This window comes from Agelaius phoeniceus, chromosome 5 (genome assembly GCF_051311805.1).
Source record: "Agelaius phoeniceus isolate bAgePho1 chromosome 5, bAgePho1.hap1, whole genome shotgun sequence".
NCBI classification, from domain to species: Eukaryota; Metazoa; Chordata; class Aves; order Passeriformes; family Icteridae; genus Agelaius; species Agelaius phoeniceus.
This window is the reverse complement of record NC_135269.1, coordinates 42,367,784-42,381,885: the sequence shown is the minus strand read 5'-3', so window position 1 is coordinate 42,381,885 and position 14,102 is coordinate 42,367,784. Positions and strand designations below refer to the sequence as shown.

General features: G+C 35.1%; 1 long non-coding RNA gene across 1 annotated transcript in view; it reads right to left on the bottom strand.

Annotated features, from left to right (window-relative positions):
- Nucleotides 1-288: 288 nt before the first annotated feature.
- The window catches only part of LOC143694146 (uncharacterized), a 59,183-nt gene continuing 45,369 nt past the window's right edge, over nucleotides 289-14,102 (bottom strand). Inside the window, exons 5-6 of the long non-coding RNA XR_013182422.1 lie at nucleotides 13,032-13,171; nucleotides 289-843 (exon numbers count right to left, since the gene is read on the bottom strand). This is a non-coding gene — a long non-coding RNA (uncharacterized LOC143694146). The remainder of the gene's footprint in view (nucleotides 844-13,031; nucleotides 13,172-14,102) is intronic.

Sequence of the window (14,102 nt, the reverse complement as noted above, 5' to 3'; positions counted from 1 at the left end):
ATCCAAAATTAGAAAACAAGACCCATATTCTAAATCTAAATTTTTAATGCTTTTTAATGATTCCAAATTAAGTATGATATGTGTATAATTTTTTATTTGGACACTAATCAATTTTATATATTTTTTAGCTATCTTAAAGGTTCAGGATTAAGTACAATATATGTATTTTTTTCCCTTTGGAGACTAAGTTATTTTATATTATTCTCTAGCTGTCTGAAAGAAGTCATACACTGAAAAACAGCACCCAAAAATATTTGTGTGTAGAGAAACAGACAGACAAAAGCTAGACCACCTTTATTATTTACTTTATTGTAATTTTAATAAGTCACATACATTGTTTCTATTTGTTTAAAAGAAAAGAGAAAAGGAAAGTCAGGGCATTGTGCCAGTTTGTAAACATCCCTTACAAAAAAATACTCAAAGGAAAAATGCCAGATTGAAGATGTGATTTGGAGTCCCACATTAGGCATTTATTCCCCCCAGCAGATCCCAAAGGGACTCCTGGTGCCTTAGGAAAGATTTTAAAACAGACATGCATTGAGAGGGGACCCAGCAGCATGGAATCACCAGCAGCTGGCACTGAGTGCTGCTCAACAAGAAAGCCAAAGACAAATCATTGACCCTCATTCTCCCCCTCGAATACATGGAAAAATTCTCATTATCCCAGGGTAAAAGCACAGCCTTTCCTCAAGGGCAGTGGGGGTCTCACACTTGCAGCCTGGTTTTTAGTTGGTGAGAGAGAGTTAGATTTCTGCCTTCCGTGGCTTTTGCACCAACGCTTGTCGTCTCATGGTTGTTTTGTGGTGTTCATTCCCTCCTCCACCTTCTGCCAGGGTGTGCTGCCTTGGAAAAACAGGAACATAGGGAAAAGAGCAAAAGGAAGAAGATCATGATTTTTAGCCTCGTGTTTCCTCTTCTGGGATATGGGGATATTTTTCAGTATTTTGCTTTCAACAAAAGCCCTCTTTCACAGGTAGTTTCCTGTGAAACAGGGCAATTCAGAATGAGGTCAAAAAAGGAATGTGAATTCAGATAGTCTGGCCAAATGCATATCCCTCCATCTGTGCAGTGTCCTCTTATGCCATTTTACAAGGGCAGATTGTGATAGGAAAAGAGGAAATAATTTTAAGCTAAAAGAGGAGAGATTTGGATTAAATATTAGGAAAAAATCTTTACTGTAAGGGTGGGGAGGCAATGGAGGAGGTTAAACATAGAAGTCAAGGTTGATATTTAAGGTCCTTTCCAACTCAGATGATTCCATGTTTCCATCTTGAAGTGCATAAGACATGTCCTGGGAAGAGCTACTAGATTAAAGCCCACTAGGTAAAACTGTGGAAAACCCTAAATGGCTGGATAACTTGCTGATAATTTCCTGAATACTTCAAAGTCCTGCATGTGAAAAGAAAATCTTTCATGGACCTGTGACACCTCCAAGGCTAAGCAGAAGTTGACCACCATTTTTCATTTCTGTGGTTTTTATTTTAGGGACCTGGTCTTAGTTAAGTCTGCTTTAGCTACTAAATCCTATCCAAAAGTTTATTACAAGCTACTAGAACTGTCAGAAAACAAGGACAAAATCAAGAGTATTGGTCCAACAACAGACATATTTACAGTTTGCACTGACCTCATATGTATGTAGGTTTAAAAATATTCAAGTTATTATAGCAGAGTATAAAGCTGTACTCAAGCAGGTTGACCTCACTGTAGCTCTCAAGGTGAAACAAAAAATGAAATTGCCAAAAAACATATTAGAGTTAGTGATTAAATGGCTCTTTATACACACTTGGGAACACTGGGAGAGACAGTTCTGATGGGAAAGATGTGATTACTTCTGATTACTCTGCACTGTCCCATAACAGAAGTCTGATACCAGATTTCAGTGGAAAAATAATCACCATAAATACGTGAAGTGTATATCATGCAACTGTCATAAGTATCCAAAGTTACAATGAAACTTGAATTGCATATAAAAAAAATTACACATGGAATGTCCCTTTGAAACTTCCTTCATTTATGTCTTCAGAGCTCAGGAATTTAAAAGGAAGATCTACTGAAAGGGGGAAAAATACCCTCATGTGAGGCTTTTAAAAATTAAATTAATTGCATTTTATCATGTTTTGAAATACCAAAACATGCTGCACACTGTTTATCACAATGGCTTAAAAAATTTGACATCAGGGCAGTTATGGAGAAGGTCTCTTTTCTTACTATCTTTACCATTGGGATTGTGAAAAGATGGGCTTCTTCAAATTATATGTGAAACAGGGGAACACTACAGGGGAGCCTGTTATATTTCTGTACTCACTGCCGGCATTAGTTGAAAATGCATGGGTATGTACATGCAGTCAGTTCATAGAGTCAGGGAGTAATATTTTGTAAAGCACTATGATATGTTGGGACATTAGAAGGGATCATTAGGAGAAATAAATATTTGAGAATTGAAAAGTATGTCCAGAGTTCTGGCACTCATAAGACAAATAAGACAAAGGACAAGAATGTGTGACCATGAATTTTACAACTACAGTCTGTGCAACTATCATTTAGCAAACATTCATTACCATTATTAATAACGTGACATAAATGGGAAAGAGCAGACTTAATCCATATACTTGGCAGATATCTGAAACAGCAGATGGCACTTTAAGTGGGATGGGGGGAATACCCAGCAGACACCAACACTGCCTGGCCATAGATCTGGCATTTATATAAATAACTGAGACAAAATCTGGACCTAGTAAAGGCCTCACATGTATACACTTGTGTACAATTATTTTTGTGTCTGCTAGGCAGATCGTAATTCTGGCTATGACATTCTTTTCCTCTCATCTGGGAAATGTTCCAGCCATGTTCAAACTGAGGCTGTGGCAACACAGCCACGTAAAATCCTGCTTGGGAACAGATTACTGTAGAAGATTGCCACAAGTCCTGCCTAAATGTGTGCTCCCTGTGGCACCAAGGGACAATGGAGTCCTTGCTTGTGTCTTGAAGTAAACAATATAGACCTGCAATATATCACATTAAACCAATATGACTTCCTATGTGGTATAAGTGTTATATTGTCCCTAAATAAGCTTTTTTTCACAGCATTTTTCTAATGGATACAGGTGTACTCTGTGGCCATCTGCAAAATATCATCCACATAATGCGACTCATATAACTGTAAATTTATTCTACCTTGCATAAGACTTTATTTCACCCTGTGTCTTTTATGAGAAAGAAGAAAATTAAGAAACTTGTGTGATCCTTAATTCTGGTTGTATGATCTCATATATTGCTGGAGACCAGAACACATGATAATAAGCCATTCTTTTTTCTTAGTAAGGCACATTCAGATGAACATACCTAAATAATTTGTATGAATAGTGTTCCACTTTGGAGAAAAGGCTATGATAATATTAACTTTCCAAAATTCAGGCAGTTCTGAATCCCCAGGAACCCCTTTTCATTTCTTGGGAAGTAACTATTTATTGACTTTGATTTTATGCACTAAAAAAAAACCTTTTACAATATGAAAATTTCATAGATATATAACATAAATAGATACAATTATATCATAACATATAATTTTGATGACATGCTGCTTGGCATAGGAAAAAATATGTCAAAGCATGCTTGAAGCAATTCCCCTATATAATCGAATTTCACATAATTTTGCGCGCATACAGCTGTCAAATTTCTAGCTGATTTTATAGACACATTAAAAAAACAAACTTCAGAACTAATGCTAACTTTGTACAGGACAGTGATGCCTATTCCAGAGTATTAAGAACTAGAGCTTATTTTAAAAGAGATTTTGTGATATTCTTATATTGGGAAACAATTGTTTCTTTTTTTTTTCCCCCCACTGTAATCCAGGATCAAAATACTGTAAATATACAAACAACTATTCTTTGTTTTTTAAGGCTAAAGATATCAGCATTATAGAAATTAGGTTAATGATACCTATATTTGAATTCATAGTATTCTCCTGACATTCAGTTCCAGGTCTACAAATTCCTAAATATTTTGTAGCCTGGTCATGGTTATCTTTCATCTTTGTGGCCACTAGAAAAAAGATATCTTTGAAAACTTATGTAGCATTTTGAAAAAAAATTTTCTTTGGGGGGCTGCTATTAGACCAGTATGAAGTTACTTCACACTAGGACAAATTTGGGTGTCAAATACTGATGCAGGATTTTCCCTTGCGAGTAAGAAGACAGTGAAAAAAAATATCCATAGGCATTATTGGTGATAAAAGTACTTATTTTATTCAAGGAACCATTTTATAAGCTAACTTCCTGGACAATAGCATGGCTCTTGGTGATAGAAAGGCACTCATTTCTGTCTTTCATTTTGCTGAGGGATGATCCTCTCTTAATTCTTCTTCATCATTACAGTGTTCTAAGGAGGGTCAGCAAGTAGCCAAATATATTTGTATTTTAAATCCCTCTATGAATAGCATAACTCATTGCCTCTACTTTTCTGCATGTGATCCATTATAAGTAGAAGCACAGTGAAAGCAGTTGAATTCAGTGACAGCTACAGATTCTTTTTTGGCACTCAAGTCATGATGTGTGTAAACACTGCCAAATTACCAGTGTTCAGAAGGAAGAGAAGAGAAACCTGAATAATGGCCCCAATTATTTCATCTTTATAGGCAAGAAATAGGCATGTACAGTTCTCATATTCCTCTAGTACTGTTAGGCTTTGGGAAAAATTTCTGTAAGAACAATGCATGATTCTTAACATTTTCATGGCTTAGTGTGAAATAATATTGCAAAGAAAAGAGAAGCTGAACGACAATGAGAAGGGCTTAAGCTTGGAAATTATACAACTAATTCACAGACTTTCTCAGTGGAAAACTGTGTATTCCAGTATTTAATATTCAGGTTAATTTCCCACATAAAATAATTTTAGTGTTGTATATGAAACAGGTTCTATTTTTTCTTTTGCTTAATGCTACACAAGAAAAAGATACCTCTCCACCCACTTCTGCTGGCAGCTTTTAGGGCACGTAGTGGTGAGGAGATGAAATACTCTTAGTCAGGATAGAAATCAATTTCCACTCCTTACTCACTGGAAGAGCACACTGAATACTGAATTGTTCAGAAAGAGAGTTCTAGTGAAATAGAACAAGCTAAAATATTAGTTGCTGAACAGTCACAATATATACTAGAATGAAAAAAAAAACAACTTCAGAAGAGACTTGAGTCTTAATAACTACCCCTCAGAAGTGGATCCCCCTTGCAGGGCTCTGAATTGTAAGTCCTCTTCAGGGCATACACCCATCTTTCTTTGGGGTGGAAAGGAAAGTCTCGATCCAGCACCTCAGAGGTCAGAGGAGATGCATTGACAAATCTCTGCCTGAATGGCAGGGCCAGGGGCAGCAAACCTACCACGTAACTCAGGAAGGACCAAGAAGGGCAAGAGCCTGAGGCTGATGTAGCCCTCAAGTCAGAGAAGATGCTGAATGGGTAAAGGCCACAGGGGGGACTTGCCAGGGCACTGTCAGTACCTTGGTGCACACAGAAATTTCTGATGTCTCATATAGAGATCAAATAACCAAAACTGTCAGGCTAAGATCCTTCATTAATCTCAAGTGTTTTGGAAAGATACTGTGTATTGTAAGATATTTAAATTTATTTTAAAATAAAAGATATAAAAAGATATAGCCTTGTAAAGAGATATATCTTGAATGACCCAATCATTGCATAGAATTAAAACAACGGTTAAGGGCATTGAAGGCATGTAAAGTGTGTCAGGTTTCAATTACTGAACAGAAAAGGAAGATGACCAAGTTTTGGCATTAGAACACACACCTCTGTCAAGGGGAGTTATAATGTATTGGACAGCAGTTATGAGCAGAGCTGAATTAGTCTGATTAAAAGATCCTTCAGGGAAGAAGTGATGTATTGAAAGGACTGTGACAGATAAACCATAAATTCTGTACTACCTTCTAATATCCATGACAAAAGTTCACATGTGTGTGTGCATCACAAGAATCATTATTTACTTTGGGAATTTGAGAGAAATATTTCATTAAGCAGTCAGGAAAGATCTGTCAATTATGAAGCTACATTCCTCAATATGTATGCAACAATAGTGTGCAATAGGCAAGATACAGAGCAAGCCAACATTTTATTTTTTAAACTTATTTAAGATTCAGTGACAAAACTGCAAAATGATGTTAAACCTAGCATAGTGTAAGTGACTTCTGACAAATATTTCCTCAAATACAACAATATGAGCAAGTACACCTAGAATTATTAAGAGCACAAACATATACCTACACTCTTGGAAACTTTTCATTATCTTCTTCAATTATTAGCATTGAGAATCAGCTTGAGAAGCGTCTTCTTCTTCAAATTCCTCCTTAATTACACTTTTACAAGCAGTTCAGTATAGCATAACACCTACTGCCAGAAAGTGCGTATTTTCATTCCGAATGCCACCAAAAATACCCCAAATCCTAAACTGGAATCAGAAAAGTAAGGGCAACATTTTACCACTTTTTTTCCATCCAAATATTCTTCTTTCAAATTACAGATTATCTGCCACTGCTCTAAGTTCTTAAAAAAACTAAAGCCTTTTTTTCTGCCTTTCTGAAATTAAAGTGAAAATACGTATCAAGAGCAACCCCATATAGGAATTAATGGTTTTCACAATTAAATTTACACCAAGGTGGCCAAATAGGCAGAAAATGTTTTCACAAATTGAAATGGTTGATGCATTTTAAGGTGTTCTGGAACATTACCAAGTATCAATAATGTATTACTATCTATTGTCTGGAGGTGTTCGGATACATTAAAACAAGTAGGTTATTACTTAAATCATTTGGAGGAAATAAATTGACATCTACCTTTTTACCTGCTTCCTAAAAACTAGACTAGTGAAAATAGCAATATTTGAATGTACCTAGCTCAGAGGACATAGATGTATTCTTTTTCTTTAATGGCTGATTCAGTTTCACAGTGGAAAACCCTGAAATCTTGTCCTTTATTTTACATTGGTATTTTGAAGATACTGCGTCTCCCTAGGATTTTTGTCAGCCCTAAAGTCCAATGGATTTAAATACCTTGGTCAGTGAGATTAAGTCCAATATTATGCCACTTCTGAAATGGAAAAGGGTCAAAAGAAGTATTGGAGACAATAAATGGCCTTCTCTCTTCTCATTCTGTGTAGGGTGTTTGCATAAATTCAGCAAAAGATTACAATTATCTAGACTGCTCTAATATGGCTTATTTGTACCAGACTATCTAATACAGTGTCTCTTATAGAAATAAGTGCTCCAGCTTTATATATGAAAAATGGTTATGCATGTTATATTTCTTCACTAAACTTAATAAGGAAAGAGATACTGCTAACATGAAAACAAGACTTAATGAAAAGTATTTCTCCATAGTCATAGCCATGTGGTATAAAACAAACAATAGGAGTACAATTTCATTATATCCTTCAAACACCACAAATACTCAAATCATTGGTATTGGAACTTCGAATATTAAAATTATTCCCTATGCATTATCCAGATTTCTGGAATTAAACCTCACTCAGCTCCCTCAATTAAGACTCAGCCTGCATAAAATTTTATTTCTATAGCATAGTTACTTGGTATCTGATGTCTGCATTGGACACAGAAATTCAACAACCTCCTTTTGAAATGCCTGCCTAAGTGAAGGTCACAACATTCCCACTTTCTGCAGTGGATTCATGATCTCATCTATAATGGAAGAAACATTTTATCTGTTTTGAACAGTAGTGGAAGGGACAGAGCATTATCAGAAAATGTATTTCTGGATAATAAAAACTATTAATGTCATTGCTACACTTTTACTCATTATTTAAAAATGCATAAAATATACAAGCTTCTTACAGAAAGATCTTGGAAAGAGAAAAATTTATATTGGTTCATTTCAATGGAATTCCTTAATGGGGCATTTTGATACTGCAATTTAATCAGAAATAAAAAGAGAAAAAAAATGGACATCTGAAAATAGAGCAACAAACACCATTATAGGTAAGTCATCTTTTTCTAATGCAAAGTGGCAGATTGGCATAACTGTATCTTTCACATTTGTGTACAAGGCCAGGCACACTTCAACACTAATCACACCTCGGGAAAGCATCTCTTGAGTATGTGAAACGATTCTGTAGAACGCCATGTGGAATGGTAGTGGACAAGTTAAGCTTATAAACCTTTTAAAAAAATATTTTTTTTAGGGACTGCAGAGGACTGAGACAAGAAATATTTAATATTAACTTAACCTAATGTTTAGCCTCTAAGTAAAAGAGGTCTATTCCTCTTTGAGACATATATCTGGAAGAAAGCTCTTGACTTCACCATTGCTGAACATTAAAGGCTTCTTTGTTTAACCTTAGCCTATTATTCATGTGCAGCTTGTACATGGATTATATCATTTGGAAAAGGACTATGAAAAGATGCTGTATTATTGCTCTGTGTTAATTTTTATTATCACTGTAGCTAATATCCATTACTCAATTATGGTAATCAAATGTCTTTTCAGCCTCAAACAATGCATAATGAAATGACAAATGTTTTTTATTTGTAAAATTTTGACTTGGTTGATTAAATAATTACAAAGCATATGTGTAAATATAAAATAAATCTTCCTTTATTTTACAAGACATTGCAAAATTTGGAAAGAATCAAGCTGTACTTCACTAATCATCACAGCTTTCACTGTAAAAGCTCCATCACTGGCTCCAGTATAAAAGACTTATTCCCAAACATGTCATTGTGCATCTATTTAGGAAGAGGAATTAGTCTACAAGGGATTGAATTATCAATTAAAAAAGAACAGTAATTATCTTTTTGCTATAATTAGATTAAGAAAATATTATTTTATTTTCAATTATTTGATAAAAATGTGAATTTGTAGCAGTGTGCGCATTTCTTTCACCTTTACAGTGAAATAAGGTTCTGATTTACAATATTAGAAGGAGTTTTTTCAATTGAAAACATTAAAAATATTAGTGATTTTAAGGATAGTAACAAAAAAATGGAAATAATGACTAATATCAGAAAAAGATAGAACTGTGAAATGTTTACTCACAAAATATGTGATTAAAAAAGATGGGCACATGCATTTCTCCTATACTCACTGCATTTAAATAACCTTGAAGTGACAGTAGAGAAGGTGAGGGAAAGCCACCCCATCTCACCTAACCCCAAATGACAGGCAAACAAAAATAGAGACTGGCAAAAAGGTATTTCCAGGTGTCAGTTCACTCAAACTCTGGCTGTACTGCTCTCCACATGAGCACAGAGTGGTGAGAACCATTGAGAAGTTTAGATGAGATATTTGACTTTAAGGCAGCAAAAATTTAGTTATATGTGGTTGGTCTTATGCAATGATACTGCTATTTGTCTTGAAGCTGTTGGCTCTGGGTTTCTTTGAATTAATGACAGGATAATGTTGAAGTGTTATATGGAAAACACTGAAAAACATTAATAATATGATGCCTGTATTCAGGTAGAAACCACATTTGTGCTTAATACATATTTATTTCTTTTCCTTTCACTGACTTTTTGTGCCCTTTTCAGCTGCTAAATCAATACATCAAGATATATTTCAAAAAAAGTCCCAAGAAGAGTGTATTTCCATCAACAAGGCACTGCTTGTGAGAATTTTCAGGGGTAATCTGTGTCGTACAAATTAATAAAATAAATTATCCTTTTTCTGTCCAGAATCAGGCTTAAAGAAAGTCAAGTCCCATAAGAATACCATCACAGTGGAAATGATCCTGGAAGTTAATTGACTAAACCGGTTGCCAGTCTAAGTTGCTCTAAGGATTTAGACTTTAGAACAGTAAGTATTATTTATCTTTCACAGAAAACATACTACTATTAAAATAACCAAAAAATTCCTACTTTAAAGACTGGTGGCTACATGAAATGGTACATTATCCTCGTGACACTATGAGGTGCAAACACTAAGCAACCTGATGCTTCGGCAGTAACAGGAATCTAGTCACTCTGATGGTACTCAGAAGATGACTGAGAAGGCTTTTAGACAAGAATTAGGAGAACTGTACCATTCTCAGAATGCATCATCAGATTTGATCCACTCAGCTTGGAATCTTGTGCATTTTGAAATTCTACAACATAAATCTGTCAACAAAAATAGAAGCGACACAGCTGTGGAACATAAAAATCAAGCTGTCCAGAAACAGTTGTGCATTTGAATTTTTTCCTAACATAATTTTAAAATTGTAGTAAACATTTTTTAGATACCATGAAACTTTGTTATTAGCTGTCCTATGAAAAATAACTGGGATTCTTCTTTTTCTCATCTCTTTTCAGGATGCAATTAATGATACAACAACGTCCCATTAACGGTATCCAGGGAATATAATTCTGGACTACAATGTCTTAAGCTAAAACAAATAAATTATTTGACTTGTCAACAAAGAGTTTGCTTTCAGCTGGCTTAAAACAGAAATAATGTTTTAACATTTTCACCTAAACCCCATAATCTAGTTATTTTTTAAAATGAAAAAAACTAAAATAACCCTCTCAAGATAAGTCTAGTCCGCTTTTTATGCACTTTCCAATTTCTGCTGGAGACTTGGAATTCCAACTAATCTCTTATAAAACATTCAGGAGCCAATACAAAAATAATTTTCTCTAATAATTAATAAATAGTGATAGGCTGTTTATTAATGGCATCCATGGCAAGGGGGCTGTAACTGAATAATCTTTAAAGTCCTTTCCAACCCAGGCTATTCAGTGACATTCTATGATTCTATGACATTGTTCTGGATACAGAACAAGTACCTGATGCAAAATCATAGTTTTTGTAAAGGAGACACAACTGAGACCTAAAATGCATGGAATCATAAGGCTCATACAAGGTTATTCCATAGATATGAATCTTCAACAATATAAACCCACCATTTTCTTTTTTTCCCTCATGACATTCCATTGCAGTTGAGCCTAATTTTTTAGCAATAATCTTTTTGAATAACTGCAGGGAGAACAAAGAATTAACAGTTTGGTGTGTATAAAAGAGTCAGACTCAATTTTCATTACTTTATATCCAAGCAGCACACTGGTTGTTTGAGAGATCTTTAACAAAGAGGGAACTGTACCTACATACTTGGTAGTGAGACAAAACCCAGAACCACTTTGTTTACACAGTCTTGGTGACAGCAAATTAGTGCTGAAGTTATACTGCTACTGTGCTCTCAAGGGACTGACTCTACTAGACATTTTTAATAGAAATTTTAAATCAGCACAGTTGAGACCTATGTCTTTGACATGAACATAGTTAATAACATATGGAGATAATTTATTTTGAACTCCATAATACTTGAACAAGTGTCATGACCCAAGAAATATCATGACCCCTGTTAAAAGGGTATTTTTTAGAGTGACAATTTAATTGTGCAGTGTATTTAATTGTGCAGTCTCAACTGTCATCAGTTGAGATTAATCCTAGTAATGACAAGTTTTTCACTTAGAAAATTATTAAAAATTATTTGAATATGGGACAGGAGGAACGATTTTCTAAGTCAAACGATATAAACATTCAAAAATTATAAAGAACTCACCTGAAAGGTAAGTTTTACATGATTTCTATTCATTTGGAAAAGGGAAGTACCAAAGTGAGAATGATGCCAGAGGCTACTCTCAAAAAAGATTTATTCACAGATGTATATGTGCTTGAAAATTTAATGTGAAAAATTGTATTGTTATGGATATTAGAGACCAATTAAGTTAAATAAATTAATCTATTAAGAATCTAAACATTAATCAAAAAAAAGCTATGTTAAGTTGAGTGGATTTTTTTCTGTTAAAAAATAGCATTCCAAGTCCACATTTAGTTTTATCCAGAGGACTAGTTAAAATGTAAATTTTGTTTGCATATGACAGTACCAAAATCTTGTGACTCATGTAAAGCTTCTAACACCAGAAGTATTGAAAATCAGCTTCCATACTTATTTTCCTAGTCCTCACATTTGGCAAGATTAGATGCTCTCACATGATTTTGCCCCTAGCCAGGAAATAATCTTCTACAGCTAAGGGTCATTCCTGGTTCAGCCTATATAGTATCAGGTTTGGAAATGGGAATTAAATTACCAGTGTAGTAAGCTGGGATTCAGAGGAACACTGAGTAAGACATTTTTTCTGTCATTAAATAATTATTGCACTTTTCTATTCTTCCCTCACCAATGGATATAGTTCAGCACTGGAGTTTATGTTATTTTCACCATATTAGCCTGAAAAAACCATCTGCTCCTATGCTGGTGTTTTTCTGCTTTGGCTGAGGATTTGTTGTCATTCGTTAAAACCTAATTTATTTAAAATCCTATGGGACAGATTATTTTTTCTTTTTTCAAATATATTTCAGGCCTTGAGTCATTTTGTTGACTCAGCCTCTGTCATGGCTTCTGAGTCTGTGGCCAAAAGTTCATAGCCTTCAGGCTGCTTAGCTGCATTTCAGTGCCAAAAAAGGGCAGTCTGATTCAGAGAGGGCATAAGGAGAAGCAAAAAATTAATGCCAGGAGTAGCAAAGACCTGAAAGGACAGATTAAATCAATGCCAAAATGTTGACAGTGTCAGTGCACTATGAGGACAGGAATGGTGGAGACTGCCCATGGGCCAGACAGGGTGAACTCAACAGCCAGGGCCAGTTCCATGATCTGTGGGACCCCAGCCAGAAAGGTCCTGCCCTGCCTGCCCCCAGCTGGGGACATTATCCCAAGATTAGTTTTGTAACCTAGACCTGACAATTTGTGGGGGTTTTTTTCTAAAAAACTGAGACAATTGAAAATGCTCACAAAGGACCTGTTCAAAGTTAAAAAGTTTGACAGAAAGAGTAAGATTAATTTCAAAATGTCAGCCTCCTAAAAAAGTTTTAGCGTTAAATTTATGGTCACCTGCATTCCCTGTATAGCCCCTGATACAGGACAGGCACCTTGTAAAAATACTTTACTGTTTGGGTTCATTGTCCTATAACAAGGATTTCTCTCCAAGTTGCCAACCTGGAGACGTTGTCTTAGACTACAGAAGGAACTTAAAGGCTCACCTTAAGCAGGCTGCAAACTCTCAGGTAGTTAGATAAATTCCCTCTCCCAGGAAGAACTGGCCATTGTCAGCTTGCAGTGGTTGGACCCTCTGGCCACAGGTGTAGCTCTGCTCTTTTCCCAGGCAGCTGATCTAAAATATCTAGGTTATCAAAGAGATAAGCTGACTCTTCTTAAAAAAGTTTCAGCAAATATGAACAAAGAGCTGTGTGGAATACTAAGTCTGACACAGGGCACCATGATCAAGACCAATTTTCAAAGCAGTTCATTTTTTTGAAATTATGAGCCAAAATTTCATCACTTTACTCTGACATAATTTATCCAAGAGGCAGACAAAACCCCTCAGAATACTGAGGAAATTGTATAAATCATACTTAAAGGTGGAATTCCTAGAACCAAGAAATAATTGCAATCTTCAATTATCACTTTTTCAAAGAAATATCAAGCTTCATAACTATGTATGTAACAAACAAACCTCCCTTGTATGAACACAGCCTTTGGATATCTTACCTGAAATCCTAAACTCAAGTCATTAGGAGAGACAAGAAACATACACATTTTAAAAATTATTAAATATGTAAACCTCAGTCATACAAAATGGCAAACTTTGCTCCAGATAACAATAATGAGGTTACTTTTAACCATGGGTGTAATTCCAGTTGAATGATATTCCTCATGTTCCTGATGAAATTATGAATGTTAATGCATTTAGGCAAGTTAAGGACATGCCTAAATGCTGAGAGATGCCACAGAACTCAGCATATTCCTGAAACAGAATCTGAGATGCAGCGAAGAGTATCTTTGGCTTGAAGTTGAGTATCTTTGGCTTGAAGTGTTACAGAAAAGTTAATTTTGGCCATACTGATTAGATGATATGTTCAGACAAATAAAGCTCCATTTTCAGGCTGAAAATGCAAGTTTTAATCTATTCCTGACCTCTTCTTATGTCTCCCACCACCATACTTATTCTCTAAATGCCTTAGAAGTTTGATAACATCATAATATGTCTGAAGCATCCCACAAGATTTGTTGTTTTCTAAAAAGAAAAAAAGAAATTGTAAGACTAAATTCTT